This window comes from Lissotriton vulgaris, chromosome 8, assembly GCF_964263255.1.
Source record: "Lissotriton vulgaris chromosome 8, aLisVul1.2, whole genome shotgun sequence".
Lineage (NCBI taxonomy): Eukaryota > Metazoa > Chordata > Amphibia > Caudata > Salamandridae > Lissotriton > Lissotriton vulgaris.
In genome coordinates this window covers 1,261,375,896-1,261,397,692 of record NC_141696.1, presented here as the reverse complement: position 1 = coordinate 1,261,397,692, position 21,797 = coordinate 1,261,375,896, and positions in this window count along the sequence as shown.

Genomic DNA, 21,797 nt, shown 5'->3' with positions numbered 1-21,797 from the left:
TAGCTGGCCTATTTAAAACAAATAAATAAATATATCTCTCTTCAGAATATATATTACTGGATAAATCCACTGAATGCATCCAATAGTAGTCATATTGAATCAATCAAGTTAGCTCATAGGATTAATCCAATATCTGGCCATGTGTTAAACTGTATATATGCAAAAATATGCTAAGAAATCCATATTTCCTTGTTCAAACTGGTGTGAAATGTGCAAAAAGATGCAAATTTAAAGTGCTAAAAAAGGCATATATATGTATATAAATAGATCAGATAAAATAAAAATAAAAAAAATAATGCAAACATTTAAAAGCTATTATATTAATAACAGTAAAATATCCAGAACTGGACAAAGTACTATTAAAAGACATATTAAAAGCATTAGTTTGCATTAAAAAATCCCATTCCACTAAAATCAGATGTTGAGGGAAAGGGAACCAAAGAAAAGGAATGGTACAGGATGCATCACAATTCATCAATACAAAGAAGGTATTTATGCAGAACAATACAGATAACGCCATCATGTTCATAAAAAGTTGTGCATGTCTTCTGTATTATTCAAACCGTTGGGCCATTTACTATCTAACTCAAGAATGATTCTATTTTCTAATTGCCTAAGTTGGCGTTCCCTATTGCCTCCTCTTCTAAATTTTGGGATGGCATTAATGACGTAATAGGGAAGGCAATTTATATCATTAGCATGAGCTTGCTTAAAATGTCGTGCCACAGGATATGCTGGATCACTGTGGAGAATGGCCCTTATATGCTGCAGTATCCTGACATGCACCTGCAGCTTCGTACTACCGATGTAGTTAAGGCCGCAGGTGCATGTCAGGTCATACACGGCATATTCGGTTTTACAGTTATAGTTACCTATTAGGAATAGATGTTTCACTGAAAGGGGTAGAATAGGGAGTCATATTGCAGCCAAACTTGCATGCCCTACAGGTCACACACTTTCTAAATCCCTTTGTAGGTTGTAACATAAGGCTGCCTTTCTTGTTTCTGGTGAAGCTTTGTCTAGAGTGGTACCCATAGTTTTCCCCCGTCTGAATGTAATCACGGGGGCTTCTGCCAACTTGTTTCGAAAGACATTGTCTGTGAGTACTATTGGCCAATGTTTGTTAATGATGGTTCTTATTTTGCGTTCCTCCCACAATAAGTTGTAATCAGTCTAGGGGTATTTGTTTCTCTAGATATTATAGGAGATTCAGTTTCTTCCTCATTATTATGGTTTTCAAAGAGGCTTGTTCTAGATCGAGTGTTAGCCTTCCTTATGGCATCTCCAATCATTTTATCGGTATACCCTCTGGCTTGCAATCTATTCTCCAGGTCTATCTGGCATTTATTGAAATCCACCTCATTGCTGCATATACGTTTCAGTCTGAGGATTTCTCCATGCAGTATGCTAGCAATGAGGTGTTTAGGGTGTGAACTCATCGCGTGTAATGTAATGTTACCAGAACTTGGTTTTCTGTATAACGTACTTTAAATTTTTCCATCATTAATGTAAAGCCTTACATCTAAAAAATCAATCTGAGTTTTATGGATGTGGGAAGTAAATTTAAGATTTAAATAATTGTTATTAATTTCCTCTATGAAGCCATATGCTTCATTCTCACTTCCTCTCCATAACAAAAAAACATTGTCAATGTACCTTAGGTATGTTACGACATGGTATTCAAAGAGCGCCTGATGGGTGGTCTTGAGGACCCGCTCCTCCCACCAGCCAACATGCAAGCATGCATAGCTGGGGTAGAAGCAGGCCCCCATCGCCACACCCCTCACTTGTTTAAAAATATCTTTGTGAAAAAGAAAAAAGTTATTGTTCAGGCACCAACTAATAAGCTCAAGAATCGCCTTGTTATGCTCTTATCACTTGACCTGTTACCCAAAAAATGTTTTACAGCTCTCACTCCATGTGTATGATCTATGCTCGTATAAAGAGGTTGTATATCAAGAGAAATTAAATATAGATCATCTGTCCATGTTAAATTCTCAACTTTCTTGAGAAAATCTCTGGTATCTTTTACATAACTTGGCAAGTCCTTTACCATGTTTTGCAAAAAGAAGTCTATGTATTGGCCAACATTCTCTCCTAAGCTATTAATTGCCAAAATTATTGGCCTGCCGTGGACTGAAATTTTTTTTAATGTATTTTAGGGATTAAATATAATAGAAGGTAATACCGGGAATTCATTGTACATAAACTTGTATTCCTCATTAGAGATAAGGCCTTGTCTTTTCCATTGTGCCAGATGTTTTTGGAGTGTTATTTTACCTTTCTCATATTCTTTAGCATTAGACTTTATATAGTAGCTTCCCTCATTGAGCTGCCTTTGTGCTTCCAAGACATAATCTTTCTTTGGCCACAATACCAAATTACCCCCTTTATCAGATTTTTTGATAACAACATCATGATTTTCACCAAGTTTTTTCACCAAATTATTATATGCACGTTTTTTGAAAAACACATTCCTCTGCTTTCTGTTCTTATTCACAGTGTGATTTAATTTTTTCAAATCATTGGTGATCATATCGTGAAATATATTGATAGCGTCCTTTGGCATGATAGGTACAAAACAAGATTTAGACTTAAAGGGACTGATCCCAGCTCCTTTTTGTATATGATTTATTTTTCCTAATCTTTCCTGGGTTACCATATCAATGTCCACTTGTGAAGTTTGCGAATCATTTTCATCATTAAGTTAGTGCAACAAAAGCAAATTAGGGATATCTGAGGCTGCCAACATAGGATCCATTCCTTCTTCTTGCCCCACGTTTGTATCAATTCTTTACAAGTTTTCAGAGCAAAGAATTTCTTTAGCTTCAGTTTTCTAATATAACAATATACATCAATATGTGTTCGTGCATAATTAAAATCATCTCCTGGACAGAAATTAAGACCAAGGGCTAACAGTTGTTCTTCTGCCTTTGTGAGTACCACTGTAGATAGACTGATGACACTATTATCTTTTAACGCTATTTTTTCTGTTGCCACTGCGTTTTTTTTTCCGTATTTTTGTTTACGCCTTTTGCGTTGGTCGCGTCTTCTTTTGTTCCTGCGATATTTACTGGCCTCTTTTGTCTGGGCCAAAGTGGCTGTAGTCTCTCCTCGACTAAAAAATCAAGTTCCTGTCCCACACTTAGGGCCCGATGTAGGTACCAAATACCGGTCGGAAACGGCCGATTTCGCCCGTCTCCGACCGGTATTTGGCCTACTGAGATGTAGGGGACCTTTTTTTGTCCGAATTGGTATTTTACCAATTCGGTAAAATTACCAAATCGCTAAAATACCGAATCGGTAATTTTACTGATTTTTAAATTTGGGATGTAGGTGGGACTACTTTCTGTCCCACAGGCCCTTCAGATTCGGTATTTTAACACCCAATCCAATTGGGTGTTAAAATACCGAATCCAGGTGTGCATGCACACCTATGCCATGTGACAGACAGACATGCCCTTAGGGCATGTCTGTGTGCCACATGGCTCACATGCCTGTTTTGGGGGTGCTAGGGGGTGTCAAAGTGACACCCCCTGCACCCTTGCGCAAATCGGTAATTACCGAATCGGCAATTACCGATTCGGTAATGCCCATTGATTCCTATGGGCTTCAAGGCCCATAGGAAGCAATGGGGGATACCGAATCAGTATTTACAGAATCGGTAAATACCGAATCTTACAGATTCGGTATTTACCGAATCTGAAATACCTATATCTCCCCCCCTCTAATTTACAACTTCATAAATACCGATTCGGTATGATTCGGTATTTATGAAGTGGTAAATGTAAATTTACCTACATCGGGCCCTTATTTTTGTTTTCCTCGTACCGGTTTGATCTAGTTCTGTATTGTTGCCTTTTTATTGAGTCAAACTTGCGTGAAAAAGTTCAAATCTGTCCATTTTCGTAGTCCGCCAAATCACAGGCAAACTTATTGGCTTTCTTGAATTACATTTTTTCTTCATGTTTTTTCAGCCTATATATATATATATATATATATATATATATATATATATACATATATATATATATACTAGCAGCCCGTCCCGACGTTGTCCGGGTATGAATTGCTGCCGTCCAGTAGTATATTGTTTTGTAGGATTTCGTTTAGATAGCATTTCTTATCTTTGACAGGCCTGTGAAATGCTCCGACACATGTTGAGCTGATGCCGAGATTCAAACGTAGCTCCCCAGCTCTAAAGTTCACAATTCTAGAACTTGTGGCGGAGGTGTGTCTAAAAGTGTATGTCGGTGCTGGCCATCAATGAGAGAGACCTGTGCATTTTTCAAATGGGTGGTGAAAAAATATGAGTATGTTGCTGGAGATGTGGCCCACCGTGCCACCAATGTACTTACCGGGGGAGGGTAAACACCCATTATTCCGCAACTTTCTTTCCGCATACCATCATTCTGCATACTTTCATTACGAAAGTACCATGACTCCACAATGCCATTATAACGCATGGCATTGATGGGCGTGGCTACGCGCGCAGCGAGACTGGCTGCTCCCTAACAGAGCTCCGGCGAGAGCCCGTACTTAGGGGGTCATTTATCCGTTGAGAACAACTCCTGGCCGGCCCAAACTTGCAGCGAGTGACCAAGGGGCGCTGCCAAAGTATCGGACTAAAACTCAAGGTCCATCGAGCCCCGGGGCCGCACCGGCACCAACGCGGCCGCCATAGCCGAAGGAGAGGACGCGAGCTCGGCGAGACCCGGCAGGCGAGCCCGGTGTCGAAACCGGAAGCGAGGGCCACACGGAAGGGACGCCCGGAAGACACGGACTGGAGCGGCGGCGCTGGGTCACACCAAAGGGAATCGACCCTCGGCGGACCACAGAGAGCAGAGACGACCCGACTGGCCGTGCCCAGAGAACGGTGAAGAGGCGCAACGCTGGGGAACTGAGGCCGCCCGCTGGGCTGCTGAGGCCGCCTTGGACGCGAAGAGGTGCCCATCCCCCACTCGGCCTACAACTGTGGAACGGAACAGCGCTGGGGGGAGCGGACCCGGGATCGGACCCCCGACGCCGCCTGCTGCGACCCTGGGCGGTAAGTGCCGCAGAGCGAGGCGCACAGGGAGCAGCACCCGCCCAGCGGGCACCGAAAGTGGACTCACCCCTACCAATGCAGCGGAGCCAGTAGTCCCGGGCTCACCCGGCGCCACAAACAACCAGGCAACTAAGAGACACCTCCCAGGGCACCCAGTAGGCCACATCCGCCGCCCAAAAACACAAGGTGGCAGTGGGGCAGCGCCGGTGGGAGCCACTGCCCTGCTAAAGGTCCCGCTGCTGACCACGTGCGCAGACCTGAAGGGATTGCCGTGCGGGGTGAGCGCCGAGGGGAGACACTGCCTGCTGCGCGATGCACACGCCGCCAACGCCCACAGCTGGATACTGACGGATCCCGGCGCCCTTGAGACCACAGCTTAGCTGGAAGCCCGGCACATCAGGGGGCACAAAGCGATCGAAGGGTAGTGCCAGAGAGAGCCGCTGACCAATCGCAGGGCTCGGGATCCGACTGCTCAGGTCACCCGCCACAGCCACGGACGACCGGAAGGCACTGCTGCTGATCACACGCACAGAACTATAGGGGCTGCTAGGAGTGATGAGCGCCGTGGGGTGACACTGCCTACCACACGCTGCACACGACTCCGGTGCCCTTGGAACAACGGCGCAACTGGACGCCCGACGCAGCAGGGGGTAAGCGAGGAGCCCAGAACGCATCCAACAGCGGGAGGGGCACAGCATAACCCATTGCCAGAGCCTGAAACCGTCCTGAACGGAATAACGGCTGCCACCGACTCGCGCTGCGCTTTGGACGGCTCGACCACACAGGTGGCTCTAAGGTGACAGTAACCTGCCCTAGAAACGCCGCCTAAGCACCAGCCAGTGGCTCTGGCGATCGACGAGACCACGGACCACCACCCCACCCGGATCCTCCGAGAATCAGTCCACTCTCATGTCTGGAGGTGCCGGGAAGCGCACAGGAACGGGGAGCACGTCCCAAAAGGGCAAAATGGACAAGTCGCAGAAGCAAACGGACGCAGATCCGGTAACGGCCAGACTGGACTCGGTGCTGGCGGCCATGGAGCGCCTGGAAAATTCCATCCAGTCCACCCGGACATCCCTGGAGGCGAAAATAGACGGAGTCGCCATAGACCTCACGCACTTGAAGGAGGACCATAAGAAACTAGCCGAGCGCACCAAAACCCTGGAAACCACAGTGACGGACATAGAAACTCGTGTCGCCCAATCGGACAAACATATTAAAGACCTCCTCAACAGGGTGGAGTTCCTGGAGGACAGGGCAGAGGATGCAGAAGGGAGGGCGAGACGCAACAACGTCCGTATCGTAGGTTGTGACAGAAAAATGGGAAGGCAAAGATCCGACCGCCCATGTAGAGGACTGGCTACGCACCCTGTTGCCCGAAGGCACCCTCTCGCCATATTTCGTGGTGGAATGGGCACACAGAGTCCCGACCAGGCCGCTCCACACCGGCTCTAACCCACGCCCTTTTCTGATCCGAATCCTGAACTATAGGGACCGAGACACTGTACTACGAGAAACTCGAAAACTGGGCACCATTCAAGTTGAAAATGCGAACATAATGTTTTTCCCAGACTATACAATCCAGGTGCAGCGCCAGAGGCAATCATTCCTAATGGTAAAACGGAGGCTACGCCAACTGGGACTTACATATTCCCTCCTCTTCCCAGCGAAACTCAGGGTGATAGCGAATGAGAAGACACACTTCTTCGACTCCTCGGAAGACGTGGAGGCCTGGCTGGACAATGGGACGGACAAGAGCACAGGGAGATCAGATATACTGGATGGCAACCTGATTCGAGCCATAAATTCCTTGCGGGCCCAGGTCCAATTCTGGGGCACACTCCCGCTCAATGTCCCGGCCAGAATCACCCTAACCAAAATGATAGTCCTACCTAGACTCCTGTACTATTTTTCGAACATACCGGTGTATGTCCCAGCTCGGGTCTTTAGAGACTTGGAGACCCTGACACGAACACTGATCTGGAATACGGGGAGACCAAGGGTGGCCCTGAAGAAATTGTATGCCCCGACGACCTCGGGGGGACTTGCGGTCCCGAATCAAGAGCACTACTACCTTGCCGCGCAGCTCCAATGGGTGGTGGCCTGGCTTGCGGGTAGGAACCGAAATGACACGGCCTCGACAGTCCCGGCCCTGACCCATGCGGAAGCTCTCGCACTGTTCCACCCCCTCAGAGGCGCGACACGCGAGACGCAGCTACACCTAGCAGTGGCACTGAGATGCTACAGGCGTGCACTGCGATTAACCAAGGAAACTGCCCCCTACGCACCAGCCCTGCCACTAGAAGGACTGCCAAGGCCTGGGGGAGTGGTGACTGCAGCACGCCTACAAGACTGGACGCAGGTGGGGCTTGAGACACTGGCGGACTTGTATGACGACGGGGCCATGGTACGGTTCGAGGGGCTAGTGGAGAATCCAGGACTGCCAGCGGGACAATTCCTGATGCATGCATCAATGATGCGGGTCCTAACGGAACACTGGGGGGATATGTCCGTGGAACCCGAGACCCACCTCTTAATACAATACCTGCACGTAATGGGGGCAGGGTCGCACGTTGTGCACTGGCTAACGCAGGCGCTGAGGTCCCACACAACGGCCTCCCTTCAGTCGCTCAGGGACAGGTGGACCACAGACAGGGGGAGGGACTGGTCGGATAAAGAGTGGGAGAGGATCCTAGAGGGGCCGCAACACGTTCCCCGCAATTCGAGATTCAGAATCATACAGTTCTATATCATGCATAGGGCATACCTGTCCCCGGACAAGATTAACCGCTACTTTGGTTTGAATACCTCCAAATGCCCGCGATGCGCGCTCCTAGATGCGGATCTCCTGCATATGCTGTGGGCATGTCCCAAGCTCCGGACGTACTGGCATGATGTCAACACGCTGTTGACAAAAGGGACTGCGCTGGGCCTACGCCACGACTGGGACACCTGTGTACTGGGCCTCCTCACCAGGACCAAGCATAACAAAGCACACATGAGGTTCTGGGATCTGGGGCTGATAACCGCAAAGAGACTCATAACCCGCCACTGGAAAGCCGCGGAACCGCCCCTGACGAAACATTGGAGCGCCTCCCTCATCTATTGGCGACCGCAGAGGGCACGGTGCTACGTAGGGAAGAGACGGCGGGGCGGAGGGCCATACCGATAGCCCAGACATGGGAGGGCTTCCTGAGAGCATTCACCAGGGCCTGCCACGATAAAGGGATATTGTAAGGAGATGGCTCCTCCCCAGTGGACAGGGGGGGACAGGTCCGAACCACAGACTGAGTAGTGAGAAAGGGGAGTATCGGGAGCCACACATATATGGACATGAAATACCGCCCCAGCAATCCACTGCTCGCCCCATAACCTTCCCCCCCCCCTTTTCCCTCTCCATCCCCCCCCCCAATTCCTCCGCCCATCCCGCCTTGCCCTGCCCCCCCCCCCACTAGTCAGCGGAGCCCACATACACAGTCGGCCCCACCGATGCGCCCCCACCCGAGACCTAGAGCTACCACACACCACTAGTACCTCCTCCCCGAACACACTCAAGGCCAGCACCCCGCGAGACTACTACACCCGTAACTGCCTAGGCAGAACCAACACTGCAGCACCCCCCCCCCCCCCCCCCCCTTACTCCGAGATCGGATTCTTCACACCCTCACCTACTCTCCTGTTTTTCCCCAGTTTGAATTGGTGGCGTTTACGGCAAAGGACACCCCCCAGTTGTCCACGCTGAATCTGCCTTTCCCACCCACACCTTTCACTTTCGACACACGGCGACGAAACACAGGAGTGCAGCACACATGCAAGCCACTGCCGCAACCTTCTGCCTCACGGAGGCGTACTACTGAACCTCCTAGCCGACCACAGCACATATGCAGGTTGCCTGGAACTGGGCCCGGTTGGTTATTCACACTACTGAGGGACAACTTGCTACATCACTAACCAGTGGGTCGCGAATACCAGGGGTGCGGCTGGCCATCAGGCTACCCGCCCTGACGGGTGAGGTCTGGCACCATAGTAAGGCAGGCAGAGCGCATTACACTGTACAGAAGCAATGAAGCGAATGATTTGGTGAATGCAGGGACCGCCCCAAGATAACGGATGGTACTTTTTAACAGTGAGTGCATTTATTGACTTTCTACCGTCGCCAACATTCGCACTGATGATGTACGAACTACTCCAATTGTTGTTTCCCCTTTGAATTATGCACACAAGAAATGTAATTGTATGCCACGTGTACCAATAAAACAGATTTAAAAAAAAATAAAATAACGCATGGCATTACATTTTTTATGCTTTTACCACATATACATTTACAACGAAATTCGTTGTAAATGCGTGAATGGTAAAAGCATGTTTTTTTAAATGTTTGGATAAGGTAAGTATGGGTATAGGGGTATATGTTTTGGGGTACTGAGGTATATGTTTTGGGGTGTTTGGGTATTTTAAGGGTTCAGATATAGTTTTGGGTTATGGGGTATAGGGTAGTTTTAGGGTTTAGGGATAGGTATGGGTTTTGGGTACAGGGGGATTTTTAGGGTTCAGGGTTAGGTTTGGGTTTTGGGGTATAGGGGTATTTTTAGGGTTCGGGGTAGGTTTGGGTTTTGGGGTACAGGGGTATTTTAAGGGTTCAGGGCTAGGTTTAGGTTTTGGGCAACAGGGTTATTTTTAGGGTTCAGGGCTAGGTTTGGGTTTTGGGGTACGGGGGTATTTTTAGGGTTCAGGGTAGGTTTGGGTTTTGGGGTACAGGGGTATTTTGAGGGTTCAGGGCTAGGTTTGGGTTTTGGTGTACAGGGGTATTTTAGAGTTCAGGGGTAGGTTTGGGTTTTGGGGTACAGGGGTATTTTAATAGTTCAGGGGTAGATTTGGGGTTTGAGGTACAGGGGTATTTATAGGGTTCAGGGCTAGGTTTGGGTTTTGGAGTACAGGGGTATTTTTAGGGTTTAGGGATAGGTTTGGGTTTTGGGGTACATGGTATATTTATAGGGCTAAGATGGGTTAGTGTTTAAGGGTGTTGGGGTATTTTAAGGAGTAAGGGTGGGTTATGAATATGGGGTACAGGGGTATTTAAAGGGAGCAGGGTAGGATTAGCACACGATATGAGACATGGCATGAAGGGCGGAACGTACCACACGCCCCCAGCATTTGTCATGCCCCCAGCACACGCCCACAGCACAACGCAGACACGCCTACAAGGGACGACTTTGCTGGCACCTTCTTTTACCTATTAAATGTATATGGTGGGCGTCTGCATAGCCTATGTCCTTCTGCTGCAACTGCCCTTTCCAACGCTGTATTGGGTGTTGTGATTGGTGCTGTGGTTCCTGAGATTACCCGCCTCAAAGGTTTGGGCTCTCTCCCCAGGGTTACTATTTGACCATTAATGTATGACTCCAAGGCAACAAACAACATTCCACACCATATATGTCTCTCTGGAGAACTTTTACAACCTGAAAATTGTATTCAAGAAGAATCCAAACTGAATGTAAATTGAGACAGTCCTCAGACCATGCTCCTGTAACTATTCTCCAGGCCGCTATGTGTATTTAAACAAACTGTTCCTGTTTTGCCAAACGCCTCTCGCCTTTTGTTTTTTATGGTATTTCGAATTCGAGTAACAGAAAAGAGTACAGTGGCATAGAATGGAGTGTCGTACAGTGGCATAGAGTGGGTTAAAGTGTTGTAGAGTGGAGTCGAGTGGAGTAGAGTAGCATAGACTGGGTTAAAGTGTCATAGAGTGGAGTGGCATGCCGTACAGTGGAGTGGTATGTCATGTCTTGCACTGTGGGAAACTGATAGAGAGGAGAAGCATAGAGCGGAGTACAGTGTTGTAGAGTGGAGTGAGGTAGCCTACAGTAGAATGTGATAGCGTGGTACAGCAGAGTGGCATAGAGTGTCCTCGAGTCGAATGGCATAGAGTGCCTTCAAGTAGAGTGGCCTAGAGAGGAGTAGTGGAGTAGTGTGTTATAGAATATAGAGGACTAAATTGTGGTGGAGTGGCACAGAGGGAGTTGCGTAGTGTCTCATAGAGTGGAATAGAATGTGTTAGAGTGACATAGAGTGATCACTGGAGTATAATATTGTACAGTGGAGCAGCATAGAATGGAGTGGAGTTTGGTAGATTGGAGGGGCGCAGAGTGTCGTTGAATGGCAAAGAGGGTCCTAGGATGGAGCAGAGTCAAGTGGCATAGAGTGGAGTGGCTTAGAATGCAGTGTCGTACAGTTTTGTGTCATAGAGTGTCGTATCGTAGAGTATCACAGCATAGATTCTCATGGTGTAGAGTGTTGTGGCATAGAGTGTTGTGGCGTACAGTGGAGTGGTGCAGAGGGGAGTGGTGTAGAATGGAGTGGCGTGGAGTGGAGTGACATACAGTGGAATAGCGTAGAGTGGAGTGGCTTAATGTTGAGTGCTATACATTAGAGTACTGTATAGTAGAGTGGAATACAGTGGAGCAGAGTGAGTGGAACTGCACATAATGGAATAGCATAGAGGGGCGCAGAGTGGAGTGGGGTCCAACTGCATAGCATAGAATGGAGTGGTGTGAAGTGAAGTGAAGTAGCATACATCGGAGTAGCGTAGAGTGGGGTAGTGTACTGTGGAGTTGCATCTATTGGAATAGTGTAGATTGAAGTGGTGTAGAGGGGAGTGACATATAGTGGAATGGCTTAGAGTGGAGTACCGTAGAGTTGAATTGATAGAGTTAAATGGCATATAGTAGAATAGCATAGAGAGGAGAGGTGTAAAGTGGAGTGGCATAGAGTGGAGTGCCATACGCTGGAATAGCTTATAGTAGAGTGGTGTACAGTGGAGTGGCGTAGAGTGGAGTGGAATATAGTGGAGTGGCATTCAATGTAATAGCATAGAGTGGAGCGGCGTACAGTAGAGTGGTATAGAGTTGAGTAGTGTAAGGTGGAATTGCATTAGAAGAATAGCGTAGAATAGATTGTAGTACTATACAGTGGAGTGGTGTAGACTGGAGAAGCATAGACTGGAATGGGGTAGAGTGTAATAGCATAGAGTGGAGTGCCATAGAGCTTACAGGCTGAGTGGTCGCTCCCAGTGTCTCTTGCAGGCATCTGGTATTATCGCGCTGCACTGCTAGAATTTTGATTTTAAAAAGCGCCTTTTCCATTTGGTTACATTTCGCCTGCTGTGTTAAGTATTTCTTAGCGCTGCCTTGCTTGAACTGCTTTGTTACATTTCGCCTGCTGTGTTAACTATTTCGTAGCGCTGCCTTGCCTGAACTGCTTTAATTGTGCAATTTCTCTTGGATACACTTCATCTGCTGTGTTGCATATTGCCGCTTTGCTTCGTTAGCGCTTTATTAATTATTTCCCCACTGCTTTCAGTCCTGTTAGCGCGTTTGACTGTAGCGCTACGCTGTGCCGCCCCCCTCCGCCTCCATTTTGTTTGTTGTTGTCCTCGTGTGCCCGCCCCGCCTCCCAGCTGTGACGCCCTCCCACAGAATAGAAAGAGCGCTCCACTCCCTACATGCGCCGTGACTCGCTCCTCGCTTACAGGCTGAGTGGTCGCTCCCAGTGTCTCTTGCAGGCATCTGGTATTATCGCGCTGCACTGCTAGAATTTTGATTTTAAAAAGCGCCTTTTCCATTTGGTTACATTTCGCCTGCTGTGCTAAGTATTTCTTAGCGCTGCCTTGCTTGAACTGCTTTGTTACATTTCGCCTGCTGTGTTAACTATTTCGTAGCGCTGCCCTGCCTGAACTGCTTTAATTGTGCAATTTCTCTTGGATACACTTCATCTGCTGTGTTGCATATTGCCGCTTTGCTTCGTTAGCGCTTTATTAATTATTTCCCCACTGCTTTCAGTCCTGTTAGCGTGTTTGACTGTAGCTCTACGCTGTGCCCCCCCCCTCCGCCTCCATTTTGTTTGTTGTTGTCCTCGTGTGCCCGCCCCGCCTCCCAGCTGTGACGCCCTCCCACAGAATAGAAAGAGCGCTCCACTCCCTACATGCGCCGTGACTCGCTCCTCGCTTACAGGCTGAGTGGTCGCTCCCAGTGTCTCTTGCAGGCATCTGGTATTATCGCGCTGCACTGCTAGAATTTTGATTTTAAAAAGCGCCTTTTCCATTTGGTTACATTTCGCCTGCTGTGTTAAGTATTTCTTAGCGCTGCCTTGCTTGAACTGCTTTGTTACATTTCGCCTGCTGTGTTAACTATTTCGTAGCGCTGCCCTGCCTGAACTGCTTTAATTGTGCAATTTCTCTTGGATACACTTCATCTGCTGTGTTGCATATTGCCGCTTTGCTTCGTTAGCGCTTTATTAATTATTTCCCCACTGCTTTCAGTCCTGTTAGCGTGTTTGACTGTAGCTCTACGCTGTGCCCCCCCCCTCCGCCTCCATTTTGTTTGTTGTTGTCCTCGTGTGCCCGCCCCGCCTCCCAGCTGTGACGCCCTCCCACAGAATAGAAAGAGCGCTCCACTCCCTACATGCGCCGTGACTCGCTCCTCGCTTACAGGCTGAGTGGTCGCTCCCAGTGTCTCTTGCAGGCATCTGGTATTATCGCGCTGCACTGCTAGAATTTTGATTTTAAAAAGCGCCTTTTCCATTTGGTTACATTTCGCCTGCTGTGTTAAGTATTTCTTAGCGCTGCCTTGCTTGAACTGCTTTGTTACATTTCGCCTGCTGTGTTAACTATTTCGTAGCGCTGCCTTGCCTGAACTGCTTTAATTTTGCAATTTCTCTTGGATACACTTCATCTGCTGTGTTGCATATTGCCGCTTTGCTTCGTTAGCGCTTTATTAATTATTTCCCCACTGCTTTCAGTCCTGTTAGCGCGTTTGACTGTAGCGCTACGCTGTGCCCCCCCCCTCCATTTTGTTTGTTGTTGTCCTCGTGTGCCCGCCCCGCCTCCCAGCTGTGACGCCCTCCCACAGAATAGAAAGAGCGCTCCACTCCCTACATGCGCCGTGACTCGCTCCTCGCTTACAGGCTGAGTGGTCGCTCCCAGTGTCTCTTGCAGGCATCTGGTATTATCGCGCTGCACTGCTAGAATTTTGATTTTAAAAAGCGCCTTTTCCATTTGGTTACATTTCGCCTGCTGTGTTAAGTATTTCTTAGCGCTGCCTTGCTTTAACTGCTTTGTTACATTTCGCCTGCTGTGTTAACTATTTCGTAGCGCTGCCTTGCCTGAACTGCTTTAATCGTGCAATTTCTCTTGGATACACTTCATCTGCTGTGTTGCATATTGCCGCTTTGCTTCGTTAGCGCTTTATTAATTATTTCCCCACTGCTTTCAGTCCTGTTAGCGCGTTTGACTGTAGCGCTACGCTGTGCCCCCCCCTCCGCCTCCATTTTGTTTGTTGTTGTCCTCGTGTGCCCGCCCCGCCTCCCATCTGTGACGCCCTCCCACAGAATAGAAAGAGCGCTCCACTCCCTACATGCGCCGTGACTCGCTCCTCGCTTACAGGCTGAGTGGTCGCTCCCAGTGTCTCTTGCAGGCATCTGGTATTATCGCGCTGCACTGCTAAAATTTTGATTTTAAAAAGCGCCTTTTCCATTTGGTTACATTTCGCCTGCTGTGTTAAGTATTTCTTAGCGCTGCCTTGCTTGAACTGCTTTGTTACATTTCGCCTGCTGTGTTAACTATTTCGTAGCGCTGCCTTGCCTGAACTGCTTTAATTGTGCAATTTCTCTTGGATACACTTCATCTGCTGTGTTGCATATTGCCGCTTTGCTTCGTTAGCGCTTTAATAATTATTTCCCCACTGCTTTCAGTCCTGTTAGCGCGTTTGACTGTAGCGCTACGCTGTGCCCCCCCCTCCGCCTCCATTTTGTTTGTTGTTGTCCTCGTGTGCCCGCCCCGCCTCCCAGCTGTGACGCCCTCCCACAGAATAGAAAGAGCGCTCCACTCCCTACATGCGCCGTGACTCGCTCCTCGCTTACAGGCTGAGTGGTCGCTCCCAGTGTCTCTTGCAGGCATCTGGTATTATCACGCTGCACTGCTAGAATTTTGATTTTAAAAAGCGCCTTTTCCATTTGGTTACATTTCGCCTGCTGTGTTAAGTATTTCTTAGCGCTGCCTTGCTTGAACTGCTTTGTTACATTTCGCCTGCTGTGTTAACTATTTCGTAGCGCTGCCTTGCCTGAACTGCTTTAATTGTGCAATTTCTCTTGGATACACTTCATCTGCTGTGTTGCATATTGCCGCTTTGCTTCGTTAGCGCTTTATTAATTATTTCCCCACTGCTTTCAGTCCTGTTAGCGCGTTTGACTGTAGCGCTACGCTGTTCCCCCCCCCTCCGCCTCCATTTTGTTTGTTGTTGTCCTCGTGTGCCCGCCCCGCCTCCCAGCTGTGACGCCCTCCCACAGAATAGAAAGAGCGCTCCACTCCCTACATGCGCCGTGACTCGCTCCTCGCTTACAGGCTGAGTGGTCGCTCCCAGTGTCTCTTGCAGGCATCTGGTATTATCGCGCTGCACTGCTAGAATTTTGATTTTAAAAAGCGCCTTTTCCATTTGGTTACATTTCGCCTGCTGTGTTAAGTATTTCTTAGCGCTGCCTTGCTTGAACTGCTTTGTTACATTTCGCCTGCTGTGTTAACTATTTCGTAGCGCTGCCTTGCCTGAACTGCTTTAATTGTGCAATTTCTCTTGGATACACTTCATCTGCTGTGTTGCATATTGCCGCTTTGCTTCGTTAGCGCTTTATTAATTATTTCCCCACTGCTTTCAGTCCTGTTAGCGCGTTTGACTGTAGCGCTACGCTGTGCCCCCCCCCCCCGCCTCCATTTTGTTTGTTGTTGTCCTCGTGTGCCAGCCCCGCCTCCCAGCTGTGACGCCCTCGCCCCTCCCCCTCCACTATCCATTTATGACAGTAGCTCCCGCGCGCAGCGTTCACGCGCAGCGACCGCGCCCAATCCGCGCCGAAGGTGCGCCAAAGGTAAGCCCGTCTACGCCCGTCCGCGCCTGGACCACGCCCAGCGCCAGACCCCCTGCCCCTCGCGCTACCCAGCCCCCCCGCATTACCTACGATGCCGCCACCCTCCTAGCCCTTAACCCCGGTCGCGCCCCCAACTGCGTCCAAGCCGCCCCTGGACGCACCCATGGACCTTTCTCATGCTACTCCTGCAAATTCAGCGGCACCGACAACATCTCCGCTACGACCACACATCAGACTCCCGACCCCAATCCCTTACAATGCATCCTTCTCAACACCCGATCGGTCCACAGGCACGCCAATGACCTGTGGAATCTACTAGACACCATTTCTCCGGACATAGCCTTCCTCACGGAAACATGGATGAACGCTTCCTCCGCACCAGACATCACCATTGCCATCCCTGAAGACTATAAGATCACTCGCAAAGACCGTACCAGCCATACAGGAGGAGGAATTGCTATCGTCCATAAGAAATCAATCCGCATCTCAACCAGCTCTAACGCCAACCTCGCCAACTCCGAACACCTTCACTTCCAGATCCACATCGACCCCAAAACCACACTCCGAGGCACTCTCCTCTACAGACCACCAGGACCCCGCGCAAAATTCAGTGAAGACATCACGGACTTCATCACTCCACACGCGCTCCCCTCCAAAGAATACATCCTTCTGGGAGACCTCAACTTTCACCTTGAAAAGATCAACGACCGCAACACCGCCACCCTCGTGGACAACCTCGCCAACCTCGGACTTAAACAACTGGTCACTTCCCCCACCCACATCGCAGGTCACACACTCGACCCCATCTTCACATCTAGCAATCATGTCTCCTTCAGCCACACCACGGACCTCCTCTGGACTGACCACAGCTGCGTTCACTTCACCTACAACAAACCAAAACCCAACATCCACCTCCAACCTACCCTGCAAAGAAACTGGAACAAAATCACCACGGACCAAATCTCCGCATTGCTCCTTCGAAACTCCCCAGCCCCCTCTTCTAACGCTAACGAAGCCGCCACCAACCTCACCCTATGGTTATCCGACACCGCCAACACCTTAGCACCACTGAAAAAACGGCAAAGCAAACCTGGCAGCAAGAAGGCCTCATGGTTCAACGATGATCTCAAGAAATCCAAGAAACTCTGCCGCTCCCTTGAAAAGGCCTGGAAAAAAGACCCAACCACCAGCACCAAGGACGCCTTCAAAAACGCCACCCGCACTCACCACCAACTGATCCGAAAAGCCAAGAAAACAGCATTCAAGGATCGACTTGACAACAACGCCCACAACAGCAAGGAACTTTTCAACATCGTCAAGGAATTTTCCAATCCCTCGGCCAACTCCAACGACATCACTCCCTCTCAAACCCTCTGCGACTCCCTAGCATCATTTTTCCACAACAAGATTGCAGACATCCACAACAGCTTTGACAACCAACCCAGAAATCAACCCACCCTACCATTTGCTGATCATCTTCCCCCCGTGAACATTCTCAACGACTGGAACCCAATCTCCACTGAGGACACCATCCGCCTGATGAATTCAATCCACTCAGGATCCCCCACAGACCCATGCCCTCACCACATCTTCAACAAAGCAGACTCCGTCATAGCTCCGCACCTCAGAGACGTCATCAACTGCTCCTTCAACTCCGCCACCTTCCCGGAAGACTGGAAACACGCTGAACTCACCGCCCTTCTGAAAAAACCCACAGCGGACCCCACCGAACTCAAAAATTACCGCCCCATCTCGCTTCTCCCATTCCCGGCCAAAGTCATCGAGAAAGCTGTCAACAACCATCTCGCCGCCTTCCTCGAAGCCAACAAATCCCTCGACCCCTCACAATCTGGATTCCGAGCAAAACACAGCACTGAGACCGCCCTCATCGCAGCAACAGACGACATTCGAACTCTACTAGACAATGGGGACACAGTCGCCCTCATCCTCCTCGACCTCTCCGCAGCCTTTGACACAGTCTGCCACAACACCCTTTTACAACGCCTCTATAACATCGGAATCCAAGGAAAAGCTCTTGAATGGATCACCTCGTTCCTCACCGGAAGAACCCAGAGAGTCCGCCTTCCTCCATTCAAGTCCGAGGACTCTGAAGTCATCTGCGGCGTACCACAAGGATCCTCACTCAGTCCCACCCTCTTCAACATATACATGAGCCCCCTCGCGGCCATCGCACGCCAACACAACCTCAACATCATCTCTTACGCGGACGACACTCAACTGATCCTTTCTCTCACCAATGACCCCTGCACCGCCAAAACTAACCTACACGAAGGAATGAAAGAAGTTGCCGAATGGATGAAACAAAGCCGTCTGAAACTGAACTCAGACAAAACAGAAGTCCTCATCTTAGGTACATCCCCCTCTGCATGGGACGACTCCTGGTGGCTGGAAGCCCTCGGAAAAGCACCCATCCCGACAGACCACGCACGGAACCTAGGCGTCATCCTGGATTCCTCACTCTCAATGAACAGACAAGTCAGCGCCGTATCCTCTTCCTGCTTCAACATTCTTCGCATGCTCAGAAAAACTTTTCGCTGGATCCCCTCCGATACAAGGAAAACAGTCACCCACGCTCTGGTCACGAGCCGACTGGACTACGGAAACACCCTCTACGCGGGTACTACCGCAAAACTCCAGAAGAAACTCCAACGAATCCAAAACGCCTCAGCCAGGCTCATATTAGACCTCCCACGCAACGAACACATCTCTGGTCACCTTAAAGACCTCCACTGGCTACCCGTCAATAAGAGGATCACTTTTCGACTACTTACCCACGCACACAAATCACTCTACGACATCGGACCAGATTGCCTCAACTCACGACTGTCCTTCTACACCCCCTCCCGCCAACTACGTTCTTCCAACCAAGCCCTCGCCACTGTTCCTCGCATCAACAAGACCACCATGGGAGGCAGATCCTTTTCATACCTGGCTGCTAAAACATGGAACTCACTCCCCGCTTACCTTCGCCTTACCCAGAACCACCTAGCGTTCAGAAAACAACTTAAAACGTGGATATTTGACAAATAATCCTCCTCCCCCTCCTAAGCGCCTTGAAACCCTCTGGGTACGTAGTGTGCTATACAAATCCTATGACTTGACTTGACTTGACAGTGGAATAGTGCAGAGTGTATTGGCGTAGAGTGCAGTAGTGTGCAGTGGATTTGCGTACAGTGGAGTGGCATAGAGTGCAGTAGCCTACAGTGGAGTGGCATACAGTGGAATAGCATCGAGCAAACTGGCGTTGAGTGGAGCAACAAAGAGTGGAATAGTGTACAGTGAATTGGCATAGAGTTGAGTGACATAGAGTGGGTAGCACAGAGTTGAGTGGCAGACAGTGAAGTGACATAGACTAGAGTGGCATATAGTGGAGAGGGGGAGAGTGAAATAGCATACAGTGGAATATCATAAAGTGAAGTAGCGTAGAGTGGAGTGGAGTGGCGCTGAGTGGAGTGGTGTACTGTGGGATTTTTGTAGGATAGAGTGGCGTATAATGGAGTAACATACGGGAGAACAGCGTAGAGTGGAGTGGCATAGATTGGAATAACGTAGAGTGGAGTGGCATGTATTGGAGTGGCGTAGAGTGGAGTGGCGTACAGTGGAATAGCATAGAGTGAAGTGGCATAGAGTGGAGTGGCATAGAGTGAAATAGCACAGAGTGGAATTTCGTACAGTGGAGTTGAATAGAGTGGAGCTGGTACATTGAAGTGGTCAATCAATCAATCAGGGGTTTTATAGGCTCTTCCGCCTCCTCTGGTTCTGCGGATGCGAGGTGTCTCTGCCAGGGCGAGGCCTGCAGAGCGGAGGTTCCTTTTGGATACGTGGAAGGAGACTCTCTCATTGAGGTATTTGGGTCCGATGTTGTGGAGGGATTTGTAGGTGTGGGTGAGTAACTTGAAGGTTACTCTCTTCTCGACGGGGAGCCAGTGGAGGTCGCGTAGGTGCTGGGTCATGTGCTTGTGTCATGGGGTTCTGAGGACTAGTCTGGCTGCGTTTTTCTGGATGGTTTGGAGCTTGTGTAGCAGGGTTCTTTTGATTCTGGCGTAGATGGCGTGGCTGTAGTCCAGTCTGCTGGTTATTAGTGCCTGGGTGACTGTCTTTCTGCATTGGGGGGGATCCACTTGAAGGTCTTGCGGAGGATGCGGAAGGAGTTGAAGCAGGCGAATGAGTTTATCTGGCGGGTCATGGTGAGGGAGGAGTCTAGGATGATGCTGGGGTTTTGGGTGTGGTCTGATGGGGTGGGTGGTTTCCGAGGGTGGAAGGCCACCAGGTGTTGTCCCAGGCAGAGGAGGAGGGTCCAAGGACGAGGACCTCTGTCTTCTCCGAGTTGAGCTTCAGGCAGCTGTTGTTCATCCTGGCTATAATGTCTTTCATTCCTTCCTGGAAGCAGAGGCTGTGTCTTTGGGGTTACTTGTGAGGGACAGGATGAGCTGGATGTCGCCGGCATAGGATACTATGCTGAACCCATGCTGTCTGACGATAGCGGAGCCATGTAGATGTTGAAGAACGTGGGGATGAGCGAGGATCCTTGGGGTACTCCGCAGTTGATCTCTGTGGGCTCGGAGAGGAAGGGTGGGAGTCTGATACTTTGGGTTCTACCAGAGAGGAATGAGTGGATCCAGTCAAGGGCGGTTCCTTCTATCCCGGTGTCGTGGAGTCTGGCTGCGAGAGTGGGGTGTGAGACGGTGTTAAAGGCTGTGGTGAGGTCTAGTAGGATGAGGGCTGCAGTGGGACCCTGATCCAGTAGCATGCAGATGTAAACGGTGGTGGAGAGGAGGGCGGTCTCGGAGCTGTGGTTGCTGCTAAATCCAGACTGGGAGGGGCCGAAGATGGTTTTATCTTCGGTGAAGGTAGTCAGCTGGGCGTTTATGAATCTTTCGGTGACTTTGGCTGCAAAACGAAGAAGAGAGATGGGCCGGTACTTTTTCAGGTCCGTTGGGTCGGCCGTAGGCTTCCTGGGGAGGGGTTTGACCTCTGCCCGCTTCCAGTCATTGGGGAAGATACCGGATTCGAAGGAGGCATTAATGGTCCGGCTTAGTTCAGGTGCTATGGCGGCGGCGGTTCTGTTGTAGATGTGCGGCGGGCAGGGATCTGTGGGGACTCGAGTGGGTGTTCTTCATGGTCGTGGTGGTGTCTACGTTGGTAGCAGGTCTCCTTGTGGTGATGGTGGGCTGGTTGTTGGTGGTGGAGTGGGAGTGGTTTCTGGAGTCCGTTCGCTGAAGTTGTTGTAGAGGGCCTTGATTTTCAGGTGGAAGGTAGGAGCTGAGCTTTTCGCAGAGGTCCTGGGATGGTGTGACGTCCGTGGCTTCGCTGGAGGATTTGGTGAGCTGCTGTATGACGTTGAAGAGTTCTTCTGTGTTACTGGCGTTGGTGTGGATTTTGTTCCTGATGAAGGTCCGGTTGGTGGTTCTTATGTGCTGGTGGTATCCTTTCATGGCGTTCCTATAGGTGTTCTGGTCTTTGGTGGTTTTCCTGTTTCTCCCGAGTTTCTCGAGGTGTCTGCAGGAGCGCCTGGTTTCTTGAAGGTCAGTGGGGATCCAGGAGGCCATCTGGGGGAGTTGATTGACGGGGTGGAAGAGGGGTGGAAGCTTGTCTGAGCAGCTGGAAATCCAGCAGTGTAGTTCTTTAGCAGTGGAGTTGGCATTGGTCGTGGTGGAGGGGGGGTCGCGGAGGAGGATGGTGTTGAGGTGTTCCTCTGTGATCTTACTCAAGTTCCTTCGAAGCGAGCACAGGGCGGGTTTGGGTGTGGTGGTGGTGTTGAAGGTGAAGTGTATATGGTGGTGGTCTGTCCAGAGGGCTGCGTGGTGTGGCTAAATTG